Below are 14,958 nucleotides of genomic sequence, written 5' to 3'. Positions count from 1 at the left end.
GATCCCATCAGGCTTTTCTGTGATTCGGCTTTTTATTTTTTTATCATGCAATATTTTCTTTTCTTTTCTTTTATTATGTTCAGTTAGCTAGCCTATAGTTACTACTTCAACTAAAGATGAAGATGAAGCTCTTAAACTGAAACCTGAGGCCCCAGCACAATGCTCCCCTCCCCCACCTTTGGCCACATAAAACCCGCTTTTATTTTTATTTTTTTAAGATTTTATTTATTTATTTGACAGAGAGAGCACACGTAGGCAGAGCGGAGAGGGGAGGATGGGAGAGGGAGAGGGAGAAGCAGGCTCTCTGCTCCATTACAAAGCCCTATTACAAAGGCCCTACACGGACCTCCATCCTAGGACCCTGGAATCAAGACCTGAGCCAAAGGCAGATGCTTAAGGGACTGAGCCATCCAGGTGTCCCTAAAACGTGCTTTTAAAGTCTTCAGGGCCACTTGCAGAAAGCATCAGGTACAGTTATGTTAAAACTAAGGAACTGAAAAGTGGCTGCCCTAAATAGAGGACCGCACCTCTCCTATCAATGTGCTAGGGTTTTAAAAGACATTGTTTTATCCTACGCAATCCTTCCTTTTGAAGACAGCAGCTCTCCTATGAATAGCTTTTTATATTCCTTATCCCTTCCTTGGATCTCCCATAGCTCTGGAGAGCACCCAACTTGATGACGTCACAAGGAAGCAAGTTCGGGCCATGCAAAGAGCATCCTATGTGGTAATCCGAAGTCCTCCTTTCTGTTCTTCTCCACTGTGCCCCTCTTCTGTTCAGTCAGCAAACCAGTCACTTCTCCCTGTCTTTTGGGGGGGCCTCCCACACTGATCACTGATATCTGCAATCTTTCTGTCTTCTCTCCGTGAAACAAGCTAACCAAAAATACGTTGGGGTGTTGATATCACAGAAACTGTGACCTCTCTCTCCGTTAATCTGTAAATATTTTGAAAGATAATGCTTGACGGATTGCTGCTTAAGCAGAATCCCTTCCCCAGTCATACTCTGACTCTAAGGGAAGGCTTTTCTCAGAGCCTGGCTGCAAGGCAAACAATATGCTGATCTTAATAATTAAAGCACTTCCTGCCAGGATGCATTTTTGGTTGTAGGCTGTAAGTGCTCCAGAAAATATAAATTGGTCTAATCATTACCCTTCCTCCAGCCCCTGGATCAGTGACGAAGCCAGAAACATTTTTTTTTTTTATAGGATAGCATCAAATATTTGATTTCTTGAGACTAATGATTAGATGCTTCTGGCAATGATGCACTGAAAAAAAAAATAAGAAGAAGGCAGTCGTGGGAGTTCTAGATCGAAAAGTACACGAAAAGTTAGACGGGTGGTTGCAGGGAATTATTCACTGTGAGGATCTCATAATCACATTTAAACTTTTTTATTTTGTTGAAGATACAGCTGGAAAGCCTTATGAATAGCTCATGTTCAATTGTATTTTATCTCTTTTAAACATGCCAACACAATTTTTTTTTTTTTTTTTTTTTTTGAGGAGGAAGAGGAGGAGGAGGTTTTCAGGAAAAATAAACAGGGCAAATGACCATACATGGCTCCCTTTTATATCCTCAGCTCTTCACCCTCTCAGTGCCTGGCAGCTGCCCTCACATGAATGCCACAGAGAAACCAGAGGTAGTGAGAAGCATTCCAACAAGTCAGGGCTGGGTTCAAATTCTGACCCCAGCCATTACTAGCAGTGAGACCCAGAGCCACTTCGTGCCTCCATTTACTCCTAGAGCTTTCATGAGAATGAAAGGAAAGAAGATACCTGGTTTTCCTGAAATAAATTTGTAGTAGACCATGCTACTTCACAAGACCATTCTTGTGAGATGGTGAAGGTTCTAGAGGACATGAGGAGCTTCTTTGACAGTCTCAGTGTGGTGTGAGGTCTTAAGAAGAGGATGTAGGGGGGACGCCTGGGTGGCTCAGTTGGTTAAGCAGCTGCCTTCGGCTCAGGTCATGATCCCAGCGTCCTGGGATCGAGTCCCACATGGGCTCCTTGCTCGGCAGGGAGCCTACTTCTCCCTCTGCCTCTGCCTGCCATTCTGTCTGCCTGTGCTCACTCTCTCTCCATCTCTCTCTTTGACAAATAAATTAAATCTTAAAAAAAAGAAGAAGAGGACATAGGTACCGCCATAAAGAGGAGCCCTTGCCTTGTCGTGGTGGGCCATGTGGAGAACCTACCAGCCCCCACCTCTACTCATTCTCGGGTCCCTCCACCAGGCTGCCAACTGCCACCTACCTGAGTTACTGTCATTTGCCATCTCTTTGCTGTTCCTCCTCCCCAGTGGTCAAAAAGCAGGTGTGGTGGGTGCCACCATATACAGGCAGACAAGAATCCTCAACCGTGTAGGACAGATGCTAAAGACATTCAAATGATCACGATCAAATGCGGCCTTTAAAAAGAGACTTCACCCTTGCTTTTTTGACTGTTTTTGAGGAGCATTATTACGTGGCATGAGCAAAGCTTTCTGTATAGATCTAGTAAAACTTCTCATTTGCCTATTTGCATTTTGCCCTGCTGACCTTCAGGAGCAAGGACTCGGGCCAACCCTGTGGAGAGCCCACCCCGCCCACGGTCACGGCACTTCCTGATCCACCCGTCACATAGAGTCTTGTCTAGTTGGTGCTCCTCTCCCAAGTTTGTTCTTCTGATGTCGAGGACCGTGAAGATCACTTAGGATAGTTATATTAGGTGGGAGGAGATATAAGCTCTTACTAGTCTTTTCAGGTCCCCTCTCTCTGCACCAAGGTCCTCTCTCCTGTTCTCTGAGATGCACTAGAATTAGGGTCTGGAGGCTGCTCCTATTAGGGCTCTGGTTTTTTCTACCAGTTTATTCTCTTCTTCCTTTTTCTCTGTTGTTTCTTTCTTGTTTCTGTACATTGCTTTTTCTTGTCTCCTTTCTCAACACCAGCATTATTTCTTGCCTTTCAATTCCTCATGTCTCATCTTTTCCATAGAAGGAATAAGCTTCATCATTGCTGACCAAGTCTATTTTTTGTTCTCTGTGGGCTTACGCTGAAACTCCATTCAAAACTGCCCGCATACACTGAGTCCTGATAAAACTATAGAAAGTGGAGAACCTATCCCCAAAATAAGTAGTCACTTCCTTCTTGGAAGGGCTTTCAGTAGTGCAACCAATATGTCTTTCACTGAAAGCTGTGGAAGGCAAACTATTTCCATACCAAATGAGCTCCGTGAAACTAGCCTCTTGGGTGTAATCGACAAGTATTTCTGGAGCCTCAGGAGGGCCGGGCAGTATGAGAGGTGAGGAGTCCCAGACACTAACTGGTTTAGTATCTGTCCTTGAGAAAGTGAGTAAGCAAAAAGGCCCAACAATGATACCCCTTCTCCCATCCTATACCCTTTCCCCTACATTATTTTTCTCCATATCACTTGTCATCCTCTGACATGTCCTATAGTTTCCCATTGTACCGTCAGTTTTCCCACAACTAGAAGGGAGGTCCATGACAGAGGGATTTTTGCCTCTTGATTCAGGGCTGAATCCTTAGCACCTGAGCACTGCCTGGCATCTGAAGGTCCCAAACATAGATGCTGAAACAAATGAAATGCAGGTAGAATTAGAAATGTGGATGCAGGTCTATAGAATTATAGGAATCCACCTGAAACTAAGAGTCATCGTGTGTGTGTGTGTGTGTGTGTGTGTGTGTGTGTGTGTAGAAACGAGATTCAAAAGAGCCCCCCACATGGGCTCCCTACTCAGCAGGGAATCTGCTTCTCCCTCTCCTTCTGCCCCTCCCCACACTGCTCATGCTCTCCCCACCCCACCCCCCAACCCCCACTCTCATGCTCTCAAATAAATAAAATATTTTCAAAAAATCAGATTCAAAGACAAATTTGATGCTTTTGGAGCGATGTAAGTAGATTATCAAAGAGTTCAGAAGGGGCACAGTCATCTGGTGCCAGGTTAAGATCGGTACAGGAGGGGGAAATGTGACCTTTTCTACCCTTAAAGCTTATGAAAGTGTGTGTTAGAAATGCCTACATTGTGTTAGAGTTGTGTTAGAAATGCCTACATTTTCATTCAGAAAGAGAGGAATGGGAGCATTCTCAGGGCTTCCTTAGAACACAAAAGGCAACCTAGGTCATGGCAGCCATAGGCACAGGGAAGGAGCCTAAGAACTCAGCTGCGGGTAGTCCTGGTTTCTTTCCTGTCTCTGCTACATGACCTTGAGCGTGTTACTTTTCCTCTCTGAGCCCTGCTTCCTCAGCATAGAATAATATAGACCTTGTAGAGGTAGCCTAAGGATTACATGAGATAATGAATGTAGCTTTTAACCCAGCTTCTGCCTTTAAGCCCACAATAATAGAAAAGGTAGCTATTCTTATAGTAATTACGATCACAAGAGCAAAAAACAGAGCTCCTATCCTTGTGGCGTCCATATCATTGAGGAATGGGGACACCACATTGCTAAGAGGACATATGTAGTTTCAATAAAATCTAAACCAATTTCCCTCCCTACCCCGCTCTTTATTCCTATACAAAGTGACACTGAAGGCAACATAAATATTAATATTCCCAAGCTTTCCCAAACCTAGTAAGAAACTGAGAAGAGAGAGATCACGCTCATCTCTTTTTTCTCCTGCTCCTGAGCAGCTAGGATGGTTTTCTTCCACTCAGAATATGGTTACCTGGGTGACAACATCCTTATCGGGCTCCTCCCCTCACACTCACACCTTTTCCACCCTCCATTACTTCTGCTAAAAAAGCTTTTAGCAGAAAAACTTTAACCCACAATTTTACAAGCTGCTATAGCCATCTATTTAAAACATTCTTGTTCTTTTCTGCATGCATGCAAAACATATTTGTAATATAGTGGAGAAAACTCCTCTTGCCTGTGGCAGAAGAAGGGAATTAAAAAAAGCACACAAGGGAAGAGAAAGAAAGAAGGTGCTAGAAAGCAAGAAAGCCAGTGGGTCCTCTGGGCCTGCAGGGCTAACCTTCCTGGGGGTTGACTTTCTGGGATTGAATGGCTTTGTAAATTTGTGTTTGATTTCTGAAAAAAAGGGGGAGTTCTTGAGGTCAGGCTTGGCCTCTGAGTCTTCCTTTTCCTGCTTGGACTACTTGGGCACTAGATGAAATTTTGGCCTCATAAGGTAAAGCTCTCTTCTTTCCTGAAAATTTTAGCCTAAACTTGTTATCCTCAAGCAGAGTTTGTCAGCCTTGGCACTGTTGTTATTTGGAACCAGATAATTTTTGAGGAGCAGTCCTGTTCATGGCTATAAGATGATTGATTGGCAGAATCCCTGCTCTTCACCCACTAGATGCCAGCAGCAACTCCCCCTCCAATGCAATAGTCACAACTAAAAATGCTTCCAGACATTACCAAATGTGCCCTGGGGTACAAAATTTCCCCCATTTAAGAAGCACTGCTCTAAAGTTATCATTGAAGAGAGATTAGAAGTAGGCACAATATTTGCTGGATTCGGAGATGGTACCAAATTATATAATGTTTTGAAAATATTTGATTTACAAAAGTCGAATCAACGCATACCTTATTTCTCCCCACCACCAAAAAAAGTGCTTAGTTAAGCAAAGTATACCTGTATAAAAACAATCCGTTCTTGGGGAGCCTGGCTGGCTCAGTCAGTAGAGTATGACTCTTGATCTCTGGGTCCTGAGTTTAAGTCCCACATTTGGTGTAGAGTTTGCTTAAAAAAACAAAACAACACCACAACCCTTTCTTAAAAATAAATGGCACAGGGCTGCCTGGGTGGCTCACTTGGTTCAGCGACAGACTCTTGATTTTGGCTCAGGTCATGATATCAGGGTTGTGAGACTGAGCCCCACAGTCTGGCCTCCACAGGCAGCAGGGAGTCCCCGGTCCTTGAGATTGTCTCCCTCTGCCCCTCCCCGCAATTGTACTCTTGCACTCACTCTCGCTCTCATAAATCAGTACATCCTTTTGTTTTTAAGATGGCCCAATTAATACATACTATTGCTAGGTTTGAAAAAAAGGCACCACCATGACCAATTCAACTTCAACCTTAGGATTTAAATAAAATATTGAGAAGGTGATTTCTCCTATGAGCCTCCCTTTGGAACAGGAACAGAAGTTAGTCTTACAGTAGAGCAGTCCAAAAAACAAGTCTCCTAGAATATGTCTTTGCGTTTCCTGTTCCCTCTGGCCAGTAGACTTTTTCCAAAGAGCTATGCGTCTCGCTTGCTTACTTCGTTCGGGTATCTGTTTAAATATGTCCCTATCGGAAAGGCCTTCCAAGACCAACCTTTGAAAATGGCACCTTCTCCAATCTGGCATTCCTTTTCTGGGAAGGCGTCTCTCACTAGTGGATATACTGTCAATTTCATTTCTCCTTGTTGTCTGCCCTCTGCACCCCTAAAATGTCAGTACCAGGTGATCAGGGTTTTTGTTTTCTTCTCTGCTGTCTCCTTGCCCCTACGAGTAGTGCCTAACACTAGAGAGTTCTTAGTAAATATTTGTAATGGAGGTAGTGAGTGGTGGGCAAGGAGATGCCTGTCAGATCCAAGGAGGTCTCGAAAGTAGTCCCCTGGGCTAGGGCAGGAGGGAGGCTTTTCACTGACTAGGATGCCTTTTGAGTTTTGAATCCTGTAAAAACAGTAGCTGCTTAAAACAACTGAAATGTAAAAGAAAAACATGGTTCATTTGGTTCTTCCTTTCACCAAAGGGGGCCAATCACTCCTGCCCCACCATCTCCACACTACTGTGTAGGAGGGGGGTACATCAGACGTGTTTCTGCCACGTCTCATGGATCCTTGGTGTAAAACTGGCTTGTGTTTATTGTTTGCATAACAAAATGACAAGATTGTTTTAGATCCTCGTTCCTCATTTTGATGGACTTTTGGCCTCTTTTAAGTCATGTATCAGTGTTTCTTCAGTTTTTCAAGTATTTTCAGCCTTATAAAAGCAAAAAAAAAAAAGATAGCAAAACTACCACTATTAGTCATCTACGATTATGAAGAGCAATTATTTGAAGCGTATTATATCCACTTAACTTGATAGCTGCTTTCTGAGAAAAGTGAAGTGCAAATTCAAATTTTGTAAATCAAGGAGTTTAAATGCATCATGGAGACATTCTAAGATGATCCTGTGGTGAATATTTTTATTTTTCAAAATAAGGAACAAAAATCCTTGTATGACGCAAGTAATTATTCCTGGAGTATTGTGATTTATAATATGAAATATATATTTGGTCTTTGTCCCAGGTTTCCACTGTAGAGCTCCTAAAACCCTTGGGATTTCCAAAAAGATGTGAGTGACACACGTGTCTTTTGTTATGTTAATAAAGTGACTTTTGGACCACACCTAAGGATGGGGGCTGGTTGCCAGGGGAACCAATCTAGGGATCGGAACTCTCAGTCCCAGCTGGAACTTCCCTTCCCATCGAAGGGAAGAAGGGCTGGAGTGGCCAATGATTTAATCAATCGCGCCTATGTCCATTCTGGAAAAATCTAAAAGGACAGGATTCAGAGAGTACATGAACACGCGGAGGTTTGGGGGGAGTGGCATGCTCCCAGAGGGTGTGGAAGCCCCTGGTCCCTTCCCCATACCCTGCTCTACGCATTTCTAACTTCTGGCTGTTCCTGAGTTATCCTCCTTTTATAATAAACTGGTGATCTAGTAAGTAAAGGTTTCTCTGACTTCTGTGAGCCATTCCTGCAAGTTAATTGAAACCTAAGAAGGGTGTCGTGGAACCTCTGATCTACAACCCATTTGGTCAGAAGCACAGGTGATAACCTGGACTTGTGGCTGGAGCCTGAAGTTGGCGGGTGGGGCAGTCTTGTAATAGGGAGCCCTTGGCATGTGGAAGCTGATGCTATCCTCAGGTACGCAGTGTCAGAATTCAGTTGAATTGTAGGACACCCGGCTGGTGGCTGAGAATTGCTTGGTGGTGTGAGGGAGAAAGCTCCACACACATTAGAAGTGGGTGTGGAACTGTAATCCCTTATTCTATCCTGGCCCATCCTTATCAGACCCAAGCTTCGCGCAAACATCACATCTGGCTTCTTGAGTGGCACGATTGAAAATACAAAGGACAGGGTAGAATTACAAAGATCCTAAAATGTATCTGCCTGCTCAATGCATTTGAGCTCTGGTGGGCAGGGTACATGGAATGGTCAGGGTGGGGGTGCGCAAAAGTGAATAAACATATAAATGAATGAGTGACAAACAGATTTAGGACTGCTTTATGGCAAAGCAAAAGCAGAAGTTTATTGCACAAGTCATTGCATCTTTTTGGAACTCAGTGCCAGGGAGCAAAATAATGCGGAAAGCAATTTTCGCAGAAAATAATCACTTTAGGCAACTTTTGGGTAGAATAGTTTTTCTGGAGTGCCATAAGTATGCAGAAGACAGGCCAGCCTGACATTCAAAATTTAGAGAAGTGACAGCTCCTGCTGTGTCCAACACAACCACGGGAGGTGACGAGGCAAGCTGGGTATGCTCAAGGCATCCGAATTTGCCCAAACCGAGAACTAAGGGGTAGTACTGAGAGCCTCAGGGCCAAGCAACCTTTTCACCTGCTTTTACAAAGAAGAAATAACTATCAGCACTGTCATTTTGAAATTCAAAAACCGACTCTTTAAAGAAGCAACATGCCCAGATCACCTGCAATGATACAAGGATATTGGGTGGCAAAGGACTTGTTGCTTCTTCGGAGCTTCTAAGTCCCTCTGCTCTCTGGGCAGCTCAGTGCGGCAGGAGAGAAGGAGGGAAATAGCTTCATGTCCTTCAGGATACAGCCTGAGCACCTCCTTCAACTTCTCCTTGCGCACTTAAATGTTTGAGCCTTCCAAAATGACAGTGTTGAATTGGTGTCCCCATTTAAAATGGACAGTTTCACATCAAGCTGCCATTAGTCTACATATGGCTGGCTTGGGCTGTGGACCTATCCCCTGGCCAGCCCCATCAGCTGCAGTGGAAGAGCACGGTTAGTCACTCAACATAGAAGGCACAAGCCATGACAACTTGTGCAGAAAATGATTACGCTACTTTGAGTAAAAGGCAGGTGTGCTTACGCTGGGAAGAGGTTATTTCCCAAGCAAACTGTGTCTCTTGATGGTAGGGATGTCCTAGCCTTCAGGGTTATCTGCAAACTCTTGCCTGTATATCTGACCAATCGTCAAGACTTCTCAGGACTTCTCTGTCAGATTGTTCCATTCTTCCCCTCTCAGAGCAGACAGACATGCCTTGCTCAGAGACCGGTGCAGGAAATGATTTGCTGTCCAGCTGTGGGGAGTGTGACTGTCCAATAGCCTCCAGCAGTCGGCTGTTTCAGGCTCTGCCTCAGCTTCTCAGGTCAAAGTACACTTTTCTTGGGAGGCTCCCAAGCCAGTAACTGAACAAGATGGTGATGCAAACACCTAGCCATTTCCCCTCAGCAAAAGATTCCTCTAGCAAGCTATTGCTTTGACGGGGCTCCTCATGGGGCTAGCCAACTTGGTCAAATCTGATGGCCTTCTGACTGCACTGCCTGCCCAGCTCTGCTTCCTCCCCTACTCCTTGATAGGTCTTTTCCTCTCAGTGAACCTTTTGTAGGTATGTCTCTTTCTCAGCCTCTACTTCCTGGAGAATCTCTCTTCCCTCAACCCTGAGGGTTTGTCAGAGCCCATAGCAGGTTGTGGTGTCATTTGAAAAAGTCTCCCAAGATCCTGGACCCGTCCCAGTGATTCTCATATTTCCAGCTGGGAATGGTGGAAAATACTGCTGACTTTTTCCTTGAGAGGAGGGGTGTCAAGGAAAACACAACTGATGTGTTCAAAACTTGAATAATCATCATGTGAAAACAATGAAAAATGGGTACAAATCACTAGGCTTGGGTTCCATGTCAGAATTTTTTTCTTTTTTCTTTTCTTTCTTTCACATAAAAAAAATAGCAGAAATATTCAGCAGCAATCAAATTAGTGGCTGTCTAAGATGGGAAACTCCAAAAACTCGGCTATTCAAAAGGCTGTATTTATTCAGTGAGCGATTGGGCCTTGTGAATTCTAAAGTCTAGGTTCTATGATTTGAATGAGAATTCAACTTTCTTCACCTGCTGTAGGTGACACAAAAAAGAAAACTGTCCTTGACTCTAATAGTTCACAATCTAATTAGCAGGACCCTGCCTCAAGCAGATCTCATTTAAAGTTATTCTATATAAATAGAACTGTTTACAATGCCATCTATTCTATACCAAATCTGTGTACTCCACCAATATGTAAAGTCATAAAAACATACTTAAAAACTAGAATTGAGCTACACACAACCACACACACATATTAGAAGCAGAGACCCCTTGTTCCTGTAATTTCCTCCCTCTACTACAGGTTTGGAACTTTGACCTCCAGGTCACGGAATAAGAACCATCTATTTCTTTGAGCTTTTGTCCAGGTAGGAGCCAGACTAAAATGGAAAAGGGGAACAATCAAGAGGTTGTGTTGCAGGGGATTTTAATTTTGAAATAAAATAAAATAATTTTGAAAAAAAATTGTAGTTCAAAATTAAGATTTTAAGAAGTGCAAAGGTGAAAAAGAAAAGAGATAAGCAAAAGTTATAAGATAATACTCAAACTCGTTTGTTGCTTTTCAATATGCTAATTAAAAACTAATATTGGTAGATAGCAATATTCATCCTTTACACTAAACCTTAGGAATTTTTTTATATTTTTTAATTGAATGGAATATCAATTGGAAGAAATCAGCTTCTAGATATTAGGCCTAAAGGGGAGAAAACCTAGGTATGCTTACCAGATCACATACTGTTCAAGATTATACATAAGAGTTTCAAAAAAATGTATAGGATAATATATATGTTGATATCTGCAAACATAGTTGAGGGCAGGTTTAAGGCAAGGTGAGTTCTAGGATAGCTCAAGCTTAGAAGTACAAATAAAGATGGGAGGCAGGAGACAGTACTGCCTAAAATCCTAGTGCTTAAAAAACCAGTGTCAGAATCTGGCTTTGTTTGGATTCCTGCTCTGCCTCTTCCTAACTGAAGAATCTTGAGGGAGTTATTTTAATTTTGTGTGTCTCTGTTTTCTGTGAAATGAGAATAAAGAAACTTATTTCATATTAGTTATAAAGCACTTGGCACATAGCTTGCCACATGGTAAGTGGCCAATTAATAAAAATGACCTATAAAAAATGCAACATTAAAATAAAAACCTAATCACCTAATGATGACTTCTAATGTTTAAGTAGTTAAGCTATAGACTAGGAAGACTGAAATATGAAAATAATAGTTATTACTGATTGACCCTCTACTGTGAGCCAAGCATATTAGCAGATATTTTGCTTACAAAATACTAATTTTCATGTTATTCTGATATGATTATCTCCATTTTATAGATGAAGAAACCAAGGATCAGAAGTTCAGAGAGGGGGCAAGGTCCTCTACATCCCAATCTCCCTACTATGCCAATTGCCTCTAAGAATTGTGATCCAATCAAATCAATCTATAAATAAAATTATGAAATTTTTAAAAGATTTTTATTTATTTTACAGACAGAGAGAGATCACAAGTAGGCAGAGAGGGAGGCAGAGAGAGACGGGGAAGCAGGCTCCCCGCTGAGTGGAGAGCCTGATGCAAGCATTGATCCCAGGACCCTGAGATCATGACCTGAGCCGAAGGCAGAGGCTTTAACCCACTGAACCACCCAGGGACCCCAAAATTATGATATTTTAAACAATGTAACTAATTGCAGACTTCCACAGCATTCCTGTCAGATGTCACACAACATTTGTGGGAATATTGCCAATGGTGGGAAGCTTACTATCTTTGAGGTGGCACATTTCGCTACCAAAGGGCTTGATGCCTACAGAATTCTCCTTTATTTTAGTGAAATATGCTGTAATGGTTGATTGATAGCAGTGAAAGTAGAGGAATTGCCTTCTGCTGTAGTCGGTATAACACATTTTACAGTGTGATTAACTTGTATTGGCATCATAGATCTTGTAGTGCCTGGTGGACCCTGGTCTCAAGTCTACTGCCAGTTTTAATCTATTGGATTGAAATGAAAAGCAAGATGGGAGAGCCCACTGTCCTCCCTCCCTCTCAAGTGCCTTACTTTCTGGATTTGTGGCACTTACTGCCGTTTCTAGAAGAGGCATGCATCAAGGCACATTTTTTGCAAAATAGAGAAGCTTTTCAAAGTTAGAAGAAGGAATGATTATCTTTGGGAGGGGTTGGAAAAATTACTAAGAAGAGTTATTCACTAAAATCCTAAAACACTGGCTTAAATAAGTTAATTCCTTCAACATGTAGTTAGCAGTTTGACCACCAAAATATCATGTTTATTTTAAGTCATCAACGAATGAGCAGTAAGCACTATATGTTTTTCAGTTACTCGATTATATACCCTTCTTTAAACAACTTAGTACTGTACATGGAAATCCAAATATATATACCAGATAAATTACAATACTTCTCTCTCTCTCTCTCTCTTCTTTTAATGAGGGGCAACATTTTGTTTTTTGTAAGACCTAAGATCTTTAGAACCTGGGAAGAAGTACTTCAAGATTCCTTTGAAGGTACACTTCCTCAAAACACTTACTTGGTGTTTTTTAGACACATAACCAATAAGAACAACAAAAAAAAAAAATTAAAAATGAGGAAAAATAAGAAGTCACGCAAATGGCAAGTAAATACTTGAAAAAATGCCCAACATCATTTGTCATTAGGGAAATGCATTTTAAAACCACAAGGAGATAGCACTACACACCCAGTACAGTGGCCATTATCAGAGACTGATAGTATTAAGTGCTGACAGGATGTAGAACAATTGGAGCTCTTATATATTGCTTGTGGGGATATAAAATAGTACAGCCACTTTGGAAAACAGTATGGCAGTTTCTTTTCTTTTCTTCTTTTTTAAGATTTTATTTATTCATTTGACAGACAGAGATCACAAGTAGGCAGAGAGGCAGGCAGAGAGAGAGAAAGGGAAGCAGGCTCCCTGCTGAGCAGAGAGCCCAGTGCGGGGCTCAATCCTCATGATCTGAGCTGAAGGCAAAGGCTTTAACCCACTGAGCTACCCAGGCGCCCCAGTATGGTAGTTTCTTATAAGATCAAACATATACTTACCACAATCCCTCAAACCCATTCTTAGATATTTATCCAAAAGAAAAAAAAAGCATATGTCCATGTAAAAACTGGTATGTGTTCACAGCAGCTTTATTCATAATAGCCAAAAACAAAAGCAACAACAAACAAAAAAAAATAGCTGAATGTCCAATATCCAGTGAATGGATAAAGACCTTTAGTATGTCCATACACGGGATACTATTCAGTAATAAAAAGAATGAACTATATAGACCAGCGCTAATAATGCCCAACTGATTTTTGGCAAAACTGCTAAAGAAATTCAATGGAAGGGGGCGCCTGGGTGGCTCAGTGGGTTTAGCCTTTGCCTTCCGCTCAGGTTACGATTTCAGCGTTCTGGGATGGAGCCCCGCATTGGGCTCTCTGCTCAGTGGGGAGCCTGCTTCCCTATCTCTCTGCCTGCCTCTCTGCCTACTTGTGATCTCTGTCTGCCAAATAAATAAATAAAATCTTAAAAAAAAAAAAAAGAAATTCAATGGAAGAAGGACAGACTTTCCAAAAAATGGTTCTAGATCAATTGGACATCTATAGTCAAAAAAAAAAAAAAAGACCTCAACTTTGAGTCATAGCATTCATGACAAGTATACAGAATAGATAACCATTTTAGGGCTACTTATACCATTATTGGTAAGGATTAGGTATGACTTAAATGATATAAACCCCAAATTAATAGGGACTTAATGACATAAGGGTCTAGTCATTAACAGCTAAAATGTGGATTAGGGCTAGTACCTCAATTCTCATAAGCTGTGAGAGCCCAAGCCACTTGTGCTTTGATGTTCCCTTTCCTTAGAATTCCAGCTTGGTCCAGGTTGGCTGCCTGAACCATCCCTGGGTTTACATTCTGGTCATTAGGAGAGAAGGGACAAAGCAGTGGTCATCCTTTTCCTTTATGGACACTTGCCAAGAGTCTCATGTGAAATCTCTCCTTCCACTTCTTGGCCATCAATTAATTTACAAGGCCCATCTTGGTGAGTGGGCTGTGAGAAATATGATCTTTATTCCAGGTAACACTGTGCCCAGATGTATATTAGAAACTGCATTGTTATTACTAAGAAAAAAGGAGGAAGGTATATTGGAGAAAACTTTCAGACTCTTCCATAGGCTACATTTACATTTTCTTCTTCAAAGGTTCTCAAGCCTCTATCATCTTGAAATCTCTGAACAAGAAATATACTTTTTCTATAAAAATCTAAACCCAACACTTACTAACTGAAGTATCATTCATTCAATAAGCATGGAAATAACACAGAAATACTTTCCTTTTTCAAGAATCTGTGCTAGTCCAGGACCAACAAAAACTAAGAATTTGTGATCACCAAACCAGCCCTACAAGAAATATTAAAAGGGGTCCTCTAAGCAAAGAGAGAGTCTAAAAGTAACATAGATCAGAAAGGAACGAGACAATATACAGTAAGAGTCACCTTACAGGCAATACAATGGCACTAAATTCATATTCAATAGTTACCCTGAATGTAAATGGGCTAAATGCCCCCAATCAAAAGACACAGGGTATCAGATTGGATAAAAAAACAAGACCCATCGATATGCTGTCTGTAAGAGACTCATTTTGGACCCAAAGTGAGGGGGTGGAAAACCATTTACCATGCTAATGTACATCAAAAGAAAGCTGGGGTAGCAATCCTTATATCAAACTAATTAGATTTTAAATAGCATCCTTTCTTGATTAAAACTCTTCACAGGGTAGGCCTAGAGGGTACATACCTCAATATCATAAAAGCCATCTATGAAAACACACAACGAATATCATGCTCAATGGGGAAAAACTGAGAGCTTTTCCCCTAAGGTCAGGAACATGGCAGGGATGTCCACTATCACCACTGCTATTCAACATAGTACTAGAAGTC

At 41.8% G+C, this 14,958-nt stretch overlaps 1 long non-coding RNA gene across 1 annotated transcript; it reads left to right on the top strand.

The window, feature by feature from the left end:
* Positions 1-5,421: 5,421 nt before the first annotated feature.
* Positions 5,422-14,467, top strand: LOC116574765. The gene is made up of 3 exons (XR_004279477.1): positions 5,422-5,433; positions 9,959-9,961; positions 14,375-14,467. It is a non-coding gene; the product is annotated as an uncharacterized LOC116574765 (long non-coding RNA).
* Positions 14,468-14,958: the final 491 nt, after the last annotated feature.

Source organism: Mustela erminea, chromosome 16, assembly GCF_009829155.1.
Source record: "Mustela erminea isolate mMusErm1 chromosome 16, mMusErm1.Pri, whole genome shotgun sequence".
Classification (NCBI taxonomy): Eukaryota; Metazoa; Chordata; class Mammalia; order Carnivora; family Mustelidae; genus Mustela; species Mustela erminea.
The sequence above is the reverse complement of the archived record's forward strand: the minus strand, read 5'-3'. Positions and strand labels throughout refer to the sequence as shown.